This window comes from Hydra vulgaris, chromosome 08 (assembly GCF_038396675.1).
Source record: "Hydra vulgaris chromosome 08, alternate assembly HydraT2T_AEP".
Lineage (NCBI taxonomy): Eukaryota > Metazoa > Cnidaria > Hydrozoa > Anthoathecata > Hydridae > Hydra > Hydra vulgaris.
In genome coordinates this window covers 61,140,437-61,157,574 of record NC_088927.1, presented here as the reverse complement: position 1 = coordinate 61,157,574, position 17,138 = coordinate 61,140,437, and positions in this window count along the sequence as shown.

Below are 17,138 nucleotides of genomic sequence, written 5' to 3'. Positions count from 1 at the left end.
GATAAAATGAATAATATAAACAAAGATGTTTTTGTTGCTGTTCATATAAAACAGTTTTTAGTAAACAAACGCAATGAAAAATTAGTTTAATAAACGCAATGAAAAATTGGTTTAAAAAATGTATGAGTCTAGCAAATAAAATATTTGTTTGCCGAATGTTAAATTTTTTTATTTCAAGTTTTTAACTTGAAAATCATGCTTTATTATCCTGAGTTAGATTTTATGCAATATTGATAGAAAGAGAGTGGGGGGGGGGAGAATAAACCAACGATTATTTTCCTGAATATTATAATAAATTTAACTTTACGGAAATATAACTTTTAATAAACCACTACTTAAAATTAAAAAAAAAAGTTTAAACGCACATTTTGATTAACTTTAAATGAAATGTATTTTTATACACTAATGATTTATTAGGCGTAATATATTTTTTGTTTTATTTATGTATATCTTTTGTACTGCTTTATCGGGTGATGCACTAAGCGGAAATAAGGTTTTACGTTCAAGTCTTTGTTACGTACAAGTTTTTGTTAACTTTTTAAATAAGTTTTTACGGAATTAATCCAGTAGTTTTCTTAAGAAAGATGGTTTAAATTTTGATTTTTAAGAGGGCAGATGATAGGTTTAAGAAAACACATTTTGATAAATGTTTGATTTCCTATGACTAAAATCAAAATTTTGCATTTATTTTTACAGATGTGAAATGTTTAAAGAACCGACTTTTTCCCTAAAATCATTGTTATTTATTGCAGTAAATAACCAAATAATTTAATAAATAAACATGTTATAAGGTTTCATCATCTTTAAGGTACATCACAAAAAATATGCTTAATAAAGAAAACTATTGGTTTATGACTCTTTATTAACTACTAAGACTCTTTATTAAAAACTAAAATAATGCGGAAAAGTAGAGATAAAAACGCTTTCTAATTATTTAATTTTTTTATAGATATATATTAATATGCATAAAAATGAAGACATGGTGTCCTGCATAAAAATTATCTTAAATATTCAATAATTCTTGGATAAAATCCAATTTCTGTTTTTAGTTTAGTGTGATGTTGCAATCAAAAATTTTCTTGCGTTTTTTTTTTTAATAATCTAACTTCGTAGTTTCCATAATAGATGTTTTTGTTTTTTTTATCCGTCATTCACTTAATGTGGTAGTGGAGTAGTTAAAGAGCCCTCGCTTTATAAGCGAGAAGTTCTGACTTCAATCCCCATCATGGTAGTACCGCACTCAACTTTGTTCTCTGCGCAGTTGCCTTGTTTGTCAAAGCTCATGTTTTGGAGTTATAGAGATGAGAGAGGGTTGTAACCACAGTTTAAGTAGCTTTCTTGATGTAGCGGTCTTCTCGGCCTTGGGGAGGTGAATTGACATTTTTAAAAACAGTAAATGACGTTTAAAAAAACATACTAAACATTTAAAGACGGTTCTATTTGCGAAAGTAAAATGGTAATTATATTATAATTACCACTTTTAGTATGATATAGTACTTATCAAAAAGTACTTTAAAGTCCACGAAAATAAAACTTTTTTATAACTGTCTGTTTACACTTTTTTATAATTTTTTTTTATCTTGAGCAACGTTGCAATAATTGAATCTTTACTATAATGAAAAATTGATAGTTGGAAGCAATATATCACAAATAAACGAGCAAGGTTTTAAAGTCTTTTATTCTAAATCAGGGTATATTTGGAATGGGATACTGTACCCAGTACAGCAGTGAATGTTTGGTGTTTGAGCAAACTCCAAACATTTTTATGTTTATACTTATGTCAAGTAATGATGTTTTGCAAAAAATTGCGATGATTGGAGGATGGGAACAAAAAAGCCCTTAAGATTTATAACTCACCCCAAACGTGAGGGCAGCAATTTGATAAGATATTTTTTGTACTATTTTAAACCAGACTTTCAATAGATTTTATATAATTATTAATAAATTATAAGTTTCATAGTATTGTCTCTCAGCGTTCAAAAATTATGACCATATAAAATTTGTTACCCCCTTAAACTGAGGGGGTTGCAAATGGTACGGGACGACTCGTTTTCTTCAACGGCGACTGAAATTTAAAAAAATGCCTGTCAGTAGCCCGGTTAGGAAGAGCAGACAGTTTGCTACTTACAAAAGTGTGTTTGTTAATAAACTATATTTTGATCTATAAAGATTATATTATTTACGGTTATTTAAAATAAAACTTTAAAAAGCATATAAAGTAGTATACACTTTGTTTAATGATTACTCTGCTTTGCATTATATATTTTTACCAAACTTAATAAAAACAAGCCGACACGCTGTTTAATAATTCTTAGTGCGACTGTACTGTTTTTTTAAACATTGTTATTGCATTTTGAAGCACACTTCTCCATTTAAAATGAGTTACATTATCTTTTATTTCCAAATGCTATTGCATCATTTTTTAAACCTTATAGTTCACGGTTTGTAGATTTGGGGTCCTATTATCAATGAAATACCCTATAGAAACCCTTTTAAAGGGTGATAGTGCATGTCATAAGGAACACAAAATGAGTGATTTGAAAATCCTGGATTAAAATCCAACAGACTTATTTAGCCTTGAATGTTTTACTACGAAATACCCATATATTTAGGCTATGAGTAGCCCAAAAAGTTTGTTGAAAAAAAATTTTTTTGCATTTTTTTTTACAAAACACAACATATTAGCCTGTAATATTCAAACCAATATTCTTTAATTAATTTATTTTCTAATTGAGTTTGTTTTCAAGCTCTGTTACAACCTTGGATTTACATTAATGGATTACAGAGAAAAGGCATGTTCTGAAGAAAATTTTCTTTTCTAAAAAAAATGAAATTCTCTTGCTGTTGTAGTCAATGACACATTTTAAAAGGTGACTGGCATAATCTGGGTGGAATGGATCTCTCTTAAATCTCTCCCAGTGAGATTTGAAGTTGGAATGTAGAGCTTCTGTTGCCTGCTCACTAAAGATGCGAGTCCAATTTGTTTCATCTTGATGAACTGTGGCACGTGGTAAAACACTGCATGCACTTTGGGAGTCACAGAAATAGGAAGGTTGGTGTCACAGAAATAGGAAGGTTGATGCCATTGTTTGAAAGTCCTATATTTTGCTGAATTTGAACCATATTTTCTGTTGTGAGTGGTTCTTTGAATAGCTGCTGAGCCGATAACGGACCTTTAAAAACAATAAAATTGCATCCATTAGGAAAAAAAATATTTATTCTTGCAATGAGAATGATTTAAAGTAAAATTAGGTTGATGAAATAAAATTGAAGCGGGATAATTAATTAAGAGATGAATTTTCAATAAAAGCAGTTGCAATTAGCATTTTAATTAATATAAAAGCATTCTTGTTTCTTTTTCTCATAATTAATTATTACAGGTCATAAATTAAATGTTTGTGAATCAACATTTTGAGTGCCTTTAATTTAGCATAATGATACTATGATAATTAACTAGACAATAGAAGTAATTACCTCTCCTCAATGGCAAAAGTTTTCCACAAGGCTGACTGAGTCTAATAGTGCCATTTGGAGATGCGCTTTTGGATGCTAAGACTGCTGCAGCCACTTTCTCTGCACCTACGGGATTATCTGTGGCCATTCTTCTCAGGTTTTCATGGCAAGTTCCAATGGTGCAGTTGTGAAGAAGTCCTTGGCCAATAATTGACAAGCACTTTGTGCAGCGCTTTTCAGAACTCTGAGAAGTTTGCTTTGGAATTTTTTCCTCGGATTCTTTGACTTTGTCAAACGAATGCTTCTCCTTTCCTTTGATCTTGGCAATTTGGCATAAAAGGCACTTACAAACTGACGAAACTCTGGTTGTAGGTCTGATAGAAATTGACTTGAAATCAAAAAGTTTAGGCACATGAGTGATTTTTCCAGCACAAAGTTTTCCATTTTGAGATCTGCATGAAACACAAGTAGCCAAAGGCACTCTTTCATCACTGAAATCTATGTCTGTTTGAATCAGTTGAAGAATTTTCAAATTATAGTTTTTAGTCAACTCTTGATCACCCTCTTTCATGCATATAACACAAACAAATTTTCTGCAATCTTCATGAGTTTTTGCAAATGTAGGCATCTTTAAATTTATTTAAAAAGCGCTCACTGTGTTTACATTTTGCTTTCTTCTTTGAATTTCTTCTTTGAATTACTGCCATTTCCCGAAAAAATTATTGGCCGGTAATTTTTTATCCGAGGGGCAAAGTTCGAACTTGAGAATTTATCTTGATACATCGGAACAACAATAAGATGCATATTTGGATAAAAGCTTTTAAAATAAAAAAGTTTTGTTTTTATGCATTACATTTTATATTATATATATTGTTTAAACAAAGCATGTCTTGTAGCATTTTAAGCACTTAAATAGATCGCATTATGGTATGCAAAAGCTTATAAACTTATTTTTATGCTTTGGAAGTTAATGAGGGATTTCAAAACCCTTTATTTTGGGCTCCCATAGGCATGCACTATCACCCCTTAAAAGGATTTTCATAGGGTATTTCATTGATATTAGGACCCCAAATCTACAAACCGTGAGTTGCATTTTGAATCACGCGAATGGACAGTTAAATCATTAATTACACTGAATCTCTTTTGTTTTTTATTAGTAAAATAATTTTTTTTTAACTTTGTGAAAAGGCAAACTTTTTTTCGCAAAGAGTTTTTGATTTAATTTTTTCACCAAAAATGTGGTTCTATAAACTATTTATGAAAATCAATTTATAAAAAAAAAATGTCTCGATTACCCAATTATTTAAAAAAATGAATGAAAAAATAGCAATTTTTGTGATAAGCTAGCAATCAAAATATTTATCATATCAATCTGAAAATTGGTGTATATACTCAAGGAGGTGTATTAATCCGGATGAGAAGCATTTCATATTATTCACAGTATATAAAAAGTTACAATATTTGAAACTAACATTGAAAAATTGGTGGACAAATGGCCAACATTAGTCTCATAAAAAAGTACTTACCTTATTTTATTTTAAATATCCTTCTCTCATCCGAATCCTTTTTAATTATGTGGAAAATCGAATAAAAATTAGATCAAAAGCTTAAACGAATCTAAAGTTATCATATTTTAAAGATTTGTATTCTAGGCAAAACTATATTCTGAGGAAACGACAAGTATATAAAACAAAATAAAACCATAACAAAAAGTTTAAAAAAAACATAACAAAACTCTCCAGAAATATACTTTAAGTTTTTTTCTTCCTCGTCTTTGTCTAAGTAACCCTTTTTAATTGCTCTTAGTTGTTTTATTCTCTTTTTGACACGGTCAGTGGACTTTTGATGAGACCGCTTTACAGTTACTTTCTTCTTGTCATTAAGCTTCATAGAGGTAACATATCCTGTTAGTTGAAATTTATTTAGTACAGAGAGGATTCCATTAGGACCTTTCTTAAATTCAGTAACAGATGAATTAACAACAGACTCTAAGACCGCTCTACCAACAAAAATATTTTTGGGCAGCGTCTCCAAATAATCTGGTTGACTACCTCGTAGGCGTTTTGGGTCTTACCATGAAGACATTTTTTTAGTAAATCATCTGAAGATAAATCAGTAAAAGTTGGTTTTAAAATGTTGAAGACTGCGGCAGAAAGATTTACTTGCTCTACATAAGTTTTTACACCATGAACTTTATCTAAATGATATTTGCACCAAGTCTCAGTGTCTCTTGGGCACATACTGTATCGACATTCCTTGTCGTCAAAATCTGTACAATGAAACAAAACTGCCCAAACAGCTTTTTTCATAGCATATAAATTTTCAAGATTGTTTCTTATGGCTAGGCCATAGAAGTTCTGCATAGAATTAATCACAGATTTAGTTAACTTTCCTCTTCCATGGAGTGGTGTGTTTGTTCCCTTGTAAGTCTTAACAACCTTACGAAGTCTAGTACCCATTCTCTTCTGTACATGGGCAATACATTCCAATTTTTTGATCTTAACGTTCAAATATTTGTAAGGGTCATTTTCAATTACATCTTTGAAGGAGGAAGTGTCGTCATCTCCAAGGTATTCACTGTAAATCAAATTATTTTTTTCAATTGAGCAATGGAATATTTTGACTGCTCCAGCAGACTCCATAGCACCCGAAGAACCAACATGGTTATTAGCGCATTGATGATTTGCAAACCATTCTGCAAATTCTGGAGTTGACTTTTTAATTTCACAATAGACACAGCCACGGCAAAACTTTGAAAGTACTTCAACATCAATACATTTTTTATCAATGATTACTGTTACTACTCCATTAAGGGAGGAATATCCTTGGGTTTGCCAGGTTCCATCAACAGTAACACGCTTTTGATTTAGGCAATCAGAATTAGAATGGTAGATTTTAGCAGCTTTTAACATGCTTTCACCAGCTGCTGTTTGATACGCTTCCTTTATAGATCTTGATGGTGACTATGATAACAATTGTTTGTGATGTCAAACACGTTCAAGCAAGAAAAAAATCTTTCCATGGTTTCAAACCCCACACCAATCTCTCGCGAGACAATAATGCTTCTAATGTTTATTTCAAACGGTTACTTCATTTTTGAATTTTCCTTTTTACTAATATATATTGACAGGGTTTGAGATAAAAAAATATCTCTCGGTTTAAACAATATTGACAGTGTATTTCTAAAGAATGGACAAACCTCTATCGAGACGTCAAATTGTCAATCATTTGTATGCTTTTGTTGCAGCTAAAGCATTTCCTAAATTTTTCTATAACGGTTTCAAAAATCTTCAAGTTTATTAAAATAAAATAATCAAATTTATCATTGTTATTATTTTTCTCTACATCTGATTCTGAAGACTCACTTTCTTTATCAGAAAAAAAATCATCAACACCATCAGCAGTATATTATCAGATATATTAATTTCAACATTTTTTTCTTTGTTTTGTTGGTCATCACTGTATATAACAGATTTGTTGTGAAGATGCTGATTCTTTCTTCTTCTTTTCCTATTATAAATCTTCTTATTCCCTTTAGCCATAATTTTAAATTATGGCTAAAGGGAATAAGTACCTCTAAAATTAAGTTACGAAATCTCTACCATCCTCGGAAACACGCATGCGTTTAATATGTTTTGAAAATCGTTTTGAAAATATGTTTTGAAAATCGTTTTTCTCATTCTAATATTTTGTTTAAAAACGTTAAAGCACTTAACGTTTACGAACTCAATGTCTATAATATTTTATGTTTTATGTTTCGTTGTAAAAGTGAACAACCATTGTTCATTTTTAAAGATCTTTTTACCCATAAAGCTATTAACAAATATACTTTACGAAATAATAATTTAATAATTGAACCCTTTTGTCAAACAAAGTTTAATCAATTTTGCATAAACTATCGAGCACCGTATTTATGGAACAAAATTGTTGTTCCAAATTTTGATTTGTCAATTTCGTTTTCTGTTTTTAAAAATAAATTAAAAAACTTTATTCTTTCTACTGACAATATATATAAATATTTTTGAAATGTAAAATTATTTTCTGTTTTTGTTTATTCTACATTGTTAATAATTATTAAATCAGTTGTATTTTTATTATATTATATATACACGTTTGATATATTTTATATGGTTCTGACGACAAGATCTTTTGGATCTTTTTTCAGATACCAAGTTTATGTATTGTTATATAGTTATATTACGATTAATAATTGTAAACTAAAAAAAAATTAAAAAAATTAAAAATAATAAAAATAAGAAACCCATTTGTATTGGTTTTGTACAAAACAAATGGGTTTGCATAATAAACAAATATCCAAAAAAGTCCTAAAATTGACAGCACTTAGGAACAACTTTCACAGGCTGTTTTTATAAATTATGACTTTAGGCTGCATATAACCAAAACGAAGTTATATATTCACATCAATTATTACCAATAAAAAATATATTTTGACTAGTTAATAACCTAAAAATAACTCAAAATGTGGTTAATATCGGCGTTTCTAAGGATATATTTTTTAAGTACCTAAATATAGCAGCTAATATCTTTTTTTATAGAGTTTGTTCTCAATCCAAATTTTCAGAGACTATTCACAAGTGATGAAGGAATAAAATAAGTTTTAAAAAAAAAAAATTTTTTTATAAAAATAAGCTTTTATGAGTGGAAGACCACCTTAATATAATGAAAAATGTTTAAAACAGTAAAAACATAATGTTTTAAATATTCAACTAAATCTTGACTCCAAATAGCCGCCGGACAATAAAACACTGAGTAATAGTTGCCTACTTTTTTGCCGTAAATATCATAAAACAAGTTAGTTTACTGTGTTAAAATGTAACTAAATTTCTTGCTATGTGCTATATAGTAGATTGTAAGTTAATTTAGTATCTGGTATTTTAGTTTTGGTAATAAATAAAGATTAAAATGAATATACCATTTCTTAATAAGTTATGAAACATCAAAAACAGCATCGTACTAACTAATTTTTCTTTTTTGTAAACACTTTAATTTTTTCATCACCCACAAAAAAGAAATATAAGTTAGTACGATGCTATTTTAATGTTTTATAACTTATTATAAATTTACGTACTACAAGAAATGTCGCTTAAACACTTAGTCATTTCTTACAATAATAAAACTGACGTTTTGAGAAGCAGAAAAACTTGTGCGTCTTAAGTTTTTAAATAAAGGAGAGAATTTTGAGGAATCAATTTGGCCAGTATTGTGACAAAATAGAAATACTTGTGTGAGTGAAGAGCTGTTATTAGTTATGAGAAATGCATTTTTAAATAAATGGTTTTTTGCCTCACTTATTGATGATGAAGCGAACCACAACCTCGCAGTTTTCCTCAACTTTACAGTAATCAAAATGAGATAAAAAACGCATCCCCTAATTGGAAGATAACTCTAATTGGTAGATACCTAACTGTGAGAAGAAGTCTATCAAAATAGATATAGATCATAAACATTTAAAAAGTTCTTTGTTGCTATTCTGTTGAACTAAGTGTTGATGTAATACAAAGTTCCCAAAAAAAATTAGTTTCAAATCAGACTTGTAAAGATTTTTTTGATATAAACCTACTTAATCTAAAAAGGTCATTGTGCATTAGACGTCATCTTTAGATTTAAGATATGCAATGTGTCCTATACCTAATAATACCTGGTGCAAATACCAAGCAGACAAAATTAATTTTAGAAAATATTTATAACGAAAAAATCAAATTTATGTAAAAATTAGACAGTCCTGTCTGAAGTAGCTAAAAACATTATCAACCCAATATTTATTAATTTATCTTATAAAAACCTATTGAAAAGGTGCTTTTATGGAAAAACTCAGAACAATAACAAAGCCTCAAATGCAAATTAAAAATGTTGCAAAAGCAGTGTAGAATAAATGAAATAAATCTAAGTGTTCATAAATAGCAAAGAAAAATAACTTTAACACAAGACCATAGAAAAAACCCCAGGCCCTAGGAAAAAAATGTGCCCTCCGAACCCTAATCTTTTTTTTCCATTTTTTAGGAAACCTAGTAGGGGAACCTGTTGTACCTTTGACCAAGTTGTACCTTTGGTCACTCTACTCTGTCAGCTTATTATTATTTAAAAAAACGTGAAGTGCCATTTGAAATAATAGTCCATGAAGACTTTTCTTACCGTAAAACATCATACTTTGGATAGATGGTATCGATCCACAAGTAATTATATGCAAAATTCTTGAATCAATCTTAGGTGACAAAATAATGGATTACATGTTAACAAATAATTTATTAAATAGTAACCAACATGGTTTTCGAAAGAACAAAAGCTGTACTACTAATTTACTAGAAACACAAGATATTTTATTTGATGCTATTGAGAATGGCTGGTGTGTTGATATGTTGTAAACAGATTTCTCAAAAGCTTTTGATAAAGTACCTCATATGCAATTAATGTTAAAGTTAAAATCATATAGAATTTATGGAGTAATTCTAAATTGGATAGAAGCCTATTTACATAATAGAAAGCAACGAGTAATTTTAGGGGATTGTGTATCAAAATGGCTAACAGTCGAGAGCGGAGTTCCACAAGGTTCTGTCCTTGGACCTCTTCTATTTCTTATTTTTATAAACGATCAGCCAGACACATTAAAAAATAATATTAAATTATATGCAGATGATAGCAAAATTATAAATATTTTTAAATCAGATGAAGATATTCGCATAAACAAATTACAACTAGATATTGATAATATTATGAAATGGTCGTCATTATGGGTAATAAAATTTAACTATGAAAAGTGTAAAATTATGCACATTGGCTTTAAAAATCCATGTATAACTTATTCAATGTTCGACGCTTAAACTCAACAGAATAATATCTTAGCAACATCAAAAGTAGAACGAGATTTAGGAGTAATGATGCAATCTAATTTAAAATGGACCAGTCATATTGATAAAGCTGTCGGAAAATCAAATCAAATGCTTGCTCTTATTAAACGAACTTTTAAATATTTTGACTCAAATATGGCAAAAAATTTTATACGACTTTTGTAAGACCCCATCTTGAGTTTGCAATCCAAGTATGGTGTCCTTATCTGAAGCAAGACATTTTAAAGTTAGAAAAAGAACAGAGAAGGGCAACAAAACTCGTACCAGCTTTTAAAAAAATGCCATATGAAAAAAGACTACAGTTATTGAAATTAACAACTCTAGAAGAGCGTCGTTAAAGAGGAGATCTTATTTTTCAATATAAAATACAGAACGGTTATGAGGAAATAAATTGGATAAACGACTCATTATCTAAAGTTCAATTAAAACCTTACAATTTTCGTAGTCATAACCAAAAGGTAACAAAGGCATACTGTAAGAGTAAAGCTAGATATAATTTCTTTTCGTGTAGAGTCGTAAATGCTTGGAATGATTTACCACCACATATTGTCGAATCAATAACAATTGACCAATTTAAAAATAAACTTGATAAATCAGATTATTGCAAAAATTATTAATTATATACTAAATAATATTTATATACATTGAAAAGTAAACAATGCTATTTATAAAACATTTATAGCTGCTATAGCACAACATCTTCTGTTATTGTGCTCCACAATTGATTTCATCAATTGTCACAGTGTACATTATTATTATTATTATTATATATATATATATTATATATATATATATATATATATATATATATATATATATATATACATATATATATATATATATATATATGAATATATATATATATATATATATATATATGAATATATATATATATATATATATATATATATATATATATATATATATATATATATATATATATATATATATATATACAGGGTGGATGCTCGAAATCCGGACTTTTTTGACACAAAATAAAAATTACAATAAAAGTATTAGTTTCAAAGCCATATTTCTGAAATTTTAAGCAGTAATGTACACATGTAAGAGCTTTCATTTCACTCAATCTAGCTGCCTTTAGCTTCAATGACTTGCTCGATACGCTTCCTGAACCTGGAGCGTGCTCCAGGTTCAGGCGTGCTCCACCTCATCGGCAAACATTTTGGCAGCTGCAGTAGTAATTGCTCGCTTTAGAGATTCAACAGTGTTGTGACTTGATTTATTGGTCTCACGTTCCAAAGTGCCCCAGACATAATAGTCCAATGGATTGAGATCTGGTGAGTTTGGAGGCAAAAAGTGCTTCAACCAGAACATAGGGAGATTCTCTTCAAGCCAACCCTGTACCAAATTGGAGGTATGAGCAGGAGTTGAGTCTTGCTGAAACACATATGGCCTACCATTGGAACACTTGTCCATCCAAGGTTTCACCACCTTAATCAGAAGGTCCAAGTAGACTTCTTTGTTGATATTTTGGCCCTTCAGGAAGAAGTGTGGTGGCATGACATGGCCTTTGCTGGAAACAGACATAAAGACATGGACAGAGGCTGGAAATTTTGTCTGACCAATCACTGGGACATCTTCTGGGTCTTGGGCCAATCATCTGTCATTTTTTCTGTTCACTTTGGCATTTACAGTAAAAATTTTCTCATCGCTGAAAAAACGGAGTTTACCGGCAGCTAAAAGAACGGAACACTTAGCCACTCTCTTCTCCTTCATTGAAGCAGACAGACCTAATGTCATCACAGATCACTCTTCTCATGGTGTAATGAGACACATTCATATCTTTGCTCAGTTTCCTGATGGAGGTGCTGGGGTTTTTGTTGATCAACTTTGCTACTCTGCTGATGAAGGTCTTATTCCTAATTGGTTTGTGAGCAGTCTTTTCTTTTCGTTCTACAGACTCTGCACCATCATTAAACCTCTTTGCAATATCATAAACTGTGCCTTTTGGGAAGCCAAACCATTTTATAATCTCTGGAACAGAGTGCCCGGCGCGGAGGGACTCAAACACTGCAACTCTACGGTCTTATTCCTTTGACATGCTGTGCTAAATTTGCAGTTTTTATTTTTTTCCCCAAGAGTACAATGTTTGTTTTGATTAATGTTTGAATTTCGCAACATAGAATTTAAAAACAAAAAAATGCCGACAAATTTAAAATTGTCCGGATTTCGAGCATATACCCTATATATATAAATATATATTTGAGCTTTAATCGAGCCTATATGAACAAGCCTATGATGTTCAAGCTCGGCTCGTTTAATAAACGAGCCTAATTTTTTGTTCAAGCCTGGCTCGTTTAACATTCGAGCCAAACATAAACGAGCTCTTGTCGAGCCGATCACCGAGCCGTTCACGAACACGAGCCAGGATTTACAGCCCTACACAGAACATGAATAAAACTCTCCATGCAAAAATGAGCCCAAAATTTTTTGAATTAAAAAAAAAAGTTTAAAGTTTGAACCTTCTCCTGTAAAACTATCAGTCATTTGCAAAATGAACATTTTGAAAAAAAAAATTATGATAAAAAGCTAAATCGAGAGCTCACGAACAAAATTTACAATTTTATCGCCCTTTTATTATGCTTCAACTTTTATTTTACGACAGTGAATTTTTTACTTTAATCATTAGATATTGTAAAAATAATTTAAAACATTCTTTAATATTAAAGAATGTTGTATCTTTAAATTATTTTTGACTGAATGAATGGCTGAAACATACAGCTCCAGAAGAGAATATAAAGGCTATGCATTGAATAACAGTTGGTTAAGATGACGAACTTCTATATATATAAACTATTCTAATTTTCTCATAAATATCTTTTAATCTCTTTTTTTCCTATTTTTTTAAATTTATGTTGGAGATATAAAAAATTTTGATGAGACAACTATAATGGTATATTTTTAAACTATTAAATATATACTCTATTTAAGCTATTTGCAGCACCAAAGACAACTAGGTTTTGACTGTAAATATAAAATCACTATTAAAAATAAAAAAAAATCATCAAATTCTCAATTTATGAGCGGCTTCGATTTTAATTTTTGCCTAGCGATGATCTAGTTAACCCAACTGATAATTCTGTGGAAAAAAAAATCCAGGTACTTTCACCTTCAACCTAAACCCCCTATCTGGGAGCAGTGTAATATTCATTACGATTTAATAAAATTAATTTAATTTAATGTCGGGATGAGTTCGATTTTTCCAACATTAAAAAGTTTTATAAAAATTAAACTTGTTTTTAAATTTTTTGCAACATAATTGAAAATATTTAATTTCTCTTCAAAAACATCTTTTTATGAAAAAAATGTTCAGTTTCCAGTGGGTGTTGGTTTGGCGCCCCCTCTGTCTACCCTATACGGCCGGTGGTTAGAGTTTACATAATTTGTAGCCCACTATAACACCTATCTTTTCATACCAAGATATTTTTATCAAAAATATCTTGGTATCATTTGTATAATACATTTATATTTTTATCAATATTTAAGTGAAGAAAAACATAATTATGATCACTGTTTCTTCAATAAATCCATACATTGCAAAATCGGTATTTAAACCGTCATAACTTTTGAACAAATGATTCAATTTTGATAGTTTCACCATTAAAATACTGTATTGATCTTCTTTCCAATGATATATAAAAGTATAGTATTATAACAGTTTGAAATTTTTATCCACATACTTATTAGTTAGTCTTTTTCATTTTACACTGTGTTTTATTTATAAAGCCTCATCATAAATGAGTCTTTATTAGCATTTCTGATTTGTAAATTGTATGGTTCCAGTAATGATTTAGGAATAATTTAAAAACTGTTCATAGTATTTACAAGTATCTAGATTAATAAATAAATAAACGGTGGTTTTAGTTGTGTATTAAGAAGAACCCCGTGTTTAAACATTTATAATAAATAAACAAGCATTAGGTGATCTTCTAATGGTCCGGAAAACAAAAAAATTATATTTTTGGCGAGAAAGTTTAACAATTTGTTATTAAAATCCATGAGTCAAAAAAAAACAAAAAAAACCCCCTGGATCCCGGAAAAAGTTTCTCGGGATTTCGGATTTTTGGTTTATTATTTTTCCCGGGAACAATCCCTAGGTAGAATTACTGATATTATAATTTTTTTTTTTTTGTTCATTTAACAATATTCTCTGGTAAAAGTGTCGTTGGTACATAATATATGAAGAACACGGAAACTCGAAGAGGATCATAAGATCCTGTCACCGAGAACCGTTTAACAATACAAAAATTATAAACCAGTTATTTCAAAAAAATATAAAATAAAAAGTAAATACTGTTTAAGAAAACCTACATAGAAATAAAATAACCTAAATTATAAAACACCGTTTAACAAAGCAATAAAAAAATCAAATCAAATATTTGAAATTAGTAAATACCGTTTTTATGAAAATCGTCATCCAAATAAAATACCGATTAAAAAAACCAATAAAAGATAAAAACAAATATTTTAAATTACATTTAGAAACACTTATAAAAGAGAAACGAGATCAGAAGAACTCGAAAATATTTTCTATTGAGAAAATAACTTTTTTCAGTTTGTTTTTGAAAGAAGAAAAATTCTTCTTTGGGAAACTTTGGGAAAAATCAAAATTTTTTAAAACTATTTGGTTCCACAAATAAGCTCCGCGATAAGATATAAGAGACCTTCCAAAATTTGTATGCGAAAAATGTTGATAAATTGGTTTAAGAACATTTTAATGTTATCATTTTCTAAATGGTGAAATAAAATATTCTTTACCTTCATACTCATCACTATAGCTACTTAAATATTGTTACAATGTTATTTAAATATTGTTACAATGCTAAATATTGTTACAATGTTGTTTAAATATTGTTACAATGTTATTTAAATATTATTACAATGTTAAATATTGTTACAATGTTGCAACTCAAATTGTTATAGTACTTTTATTATTACTTAGTTTTTACGTTATTTTAGTTTATGTAACAATATACATTGAATCATTTAAAAGTTAAAAGGGAGATATATATATAAGCCCTTTTTATGGTTTTAATGAGAGGTTGAAATTTTATTTTAGCCTTAAATTTCGAAAAACACCGAGAGAAATGTTACGCAATTATCATTTATGATAGAGGTACTTAGGCTATGTGTATCAACTAGGTAAATCTGAGCATCTGACGCTGTAACAAGAAATTTTTTATTATTCTTAAAGTAAGAAGATGTTAAATTCAGAATTTGTCTTTTGAAATAAATAAACGGGGTAAGGGTTTTAATAAGGTCAAAGTGTGCGGAAAAAAGCGCGTATTTTTGTTCTGTCAGCTAGTATATAACAATATGGCAGTAATGTATAATAAAATGGCTGTTTGTTTTTTGCTTTACTTTTTATTTTTAACTTTATGATTAAATAAATAGATTAAAAAAAAATCACGATAAAATACCATTCTTTCAGTTTTAGATGAATCTTTGTTTATTCTTTTAGAGATTAAAGCTAAATTCACATAACCTAATCGTTAAAGTTAATATTAAGATAATCTAACAGCAATGTGCATGTTGTTAACAAAATATGTCGCAATAAGGGATCGATAGTAAACTGTATACTAAAAAATTAATTACTTTACAGTAAAGTATACTGTAAAGTATGAAGTAATAAAATTTTTTTTTTGATTCAACCGTAATTCAAGTTTTTTATGTAATATTTTTGTTTGTGTGTTTTATTACCATTGGTTACACATTCCTACTAGATAAGTAAAAAAGTTCAAGTATTTGATCAAAATCAGTAACCATTTGAAAATGAATTATTATCTTGCTACATCAAAAACAAATAAAAACACTTTGACAGGGCCAACGACACCGGGGGGCACGTGCCCAACCCCCTCACTTTTTTTCTAAAGGACTTTTTTTTTTTTTAGAAAATTCTAGATATAGAGAACTTTTTATAGAAATTGACGATTGTGCTCCCACTTTGAAACCCGTGTCGTCGGCCCTCTTTAATCATGATAAGTCATACAATAAATATGGTATAGCAGTTTAATTCAATATATAATATTAATTTTTATTTTAATTCAATAGTTCAGTTTAATTCAGTAATATAATATTAATTTATTAATAAATTAATAAATCATCAAGTCAGTCCGATAAACTTTCTGAAAAAACTGGTATATTACATTTTATACTAGTTTTAGTATACTAAGTATGCGGTAAAGTATACTAAGTATGCGGTAAAGTATACTAAGTATGCGGTAAAGTATACTAAGTATGCGGTAAAGTATACTAAGTATGCGGTAAAGTATACTAAGTATGCGGTAAAGTATACTAAGTATGCGGTAAAGTATACTAAGTATGCGGTAAAGTATACCGTAAATTATACCATACATATTATACGTAACCGGCGCACAGTGAGTCAGTAAGGTGAAAAAACGCTAAAAATTATATAACTATCATATATAAACATGTGAAACATCATTATATATGATAGTTATACAATTTAAAGGCTGCCAATTGGATCCTACTCTGAAGAGTCACAAGAGGCTCTAAATAAGGAAATTCGCAAAGCTAGATTAAACCATACAGCAAAGATATCTAGAAAGAATGTTATGAAAAACCAGTACCAATACCTGTTGATTAGAAGTGATCCTGTAATATTAAACATTTGTTTCAAAAAAAATACAAGGTTGAAAATGGAAAAACACTTACCCCTGAAGTTTTATTTTTGTTAATGCTGTAATAATGAAATAAAGCTTTTTTATTAATATTAGGTTTTCTTTTTTTGTTTTCTTGAAAGAAAAATTAGATAACATAAATATTTATTTTGTATTT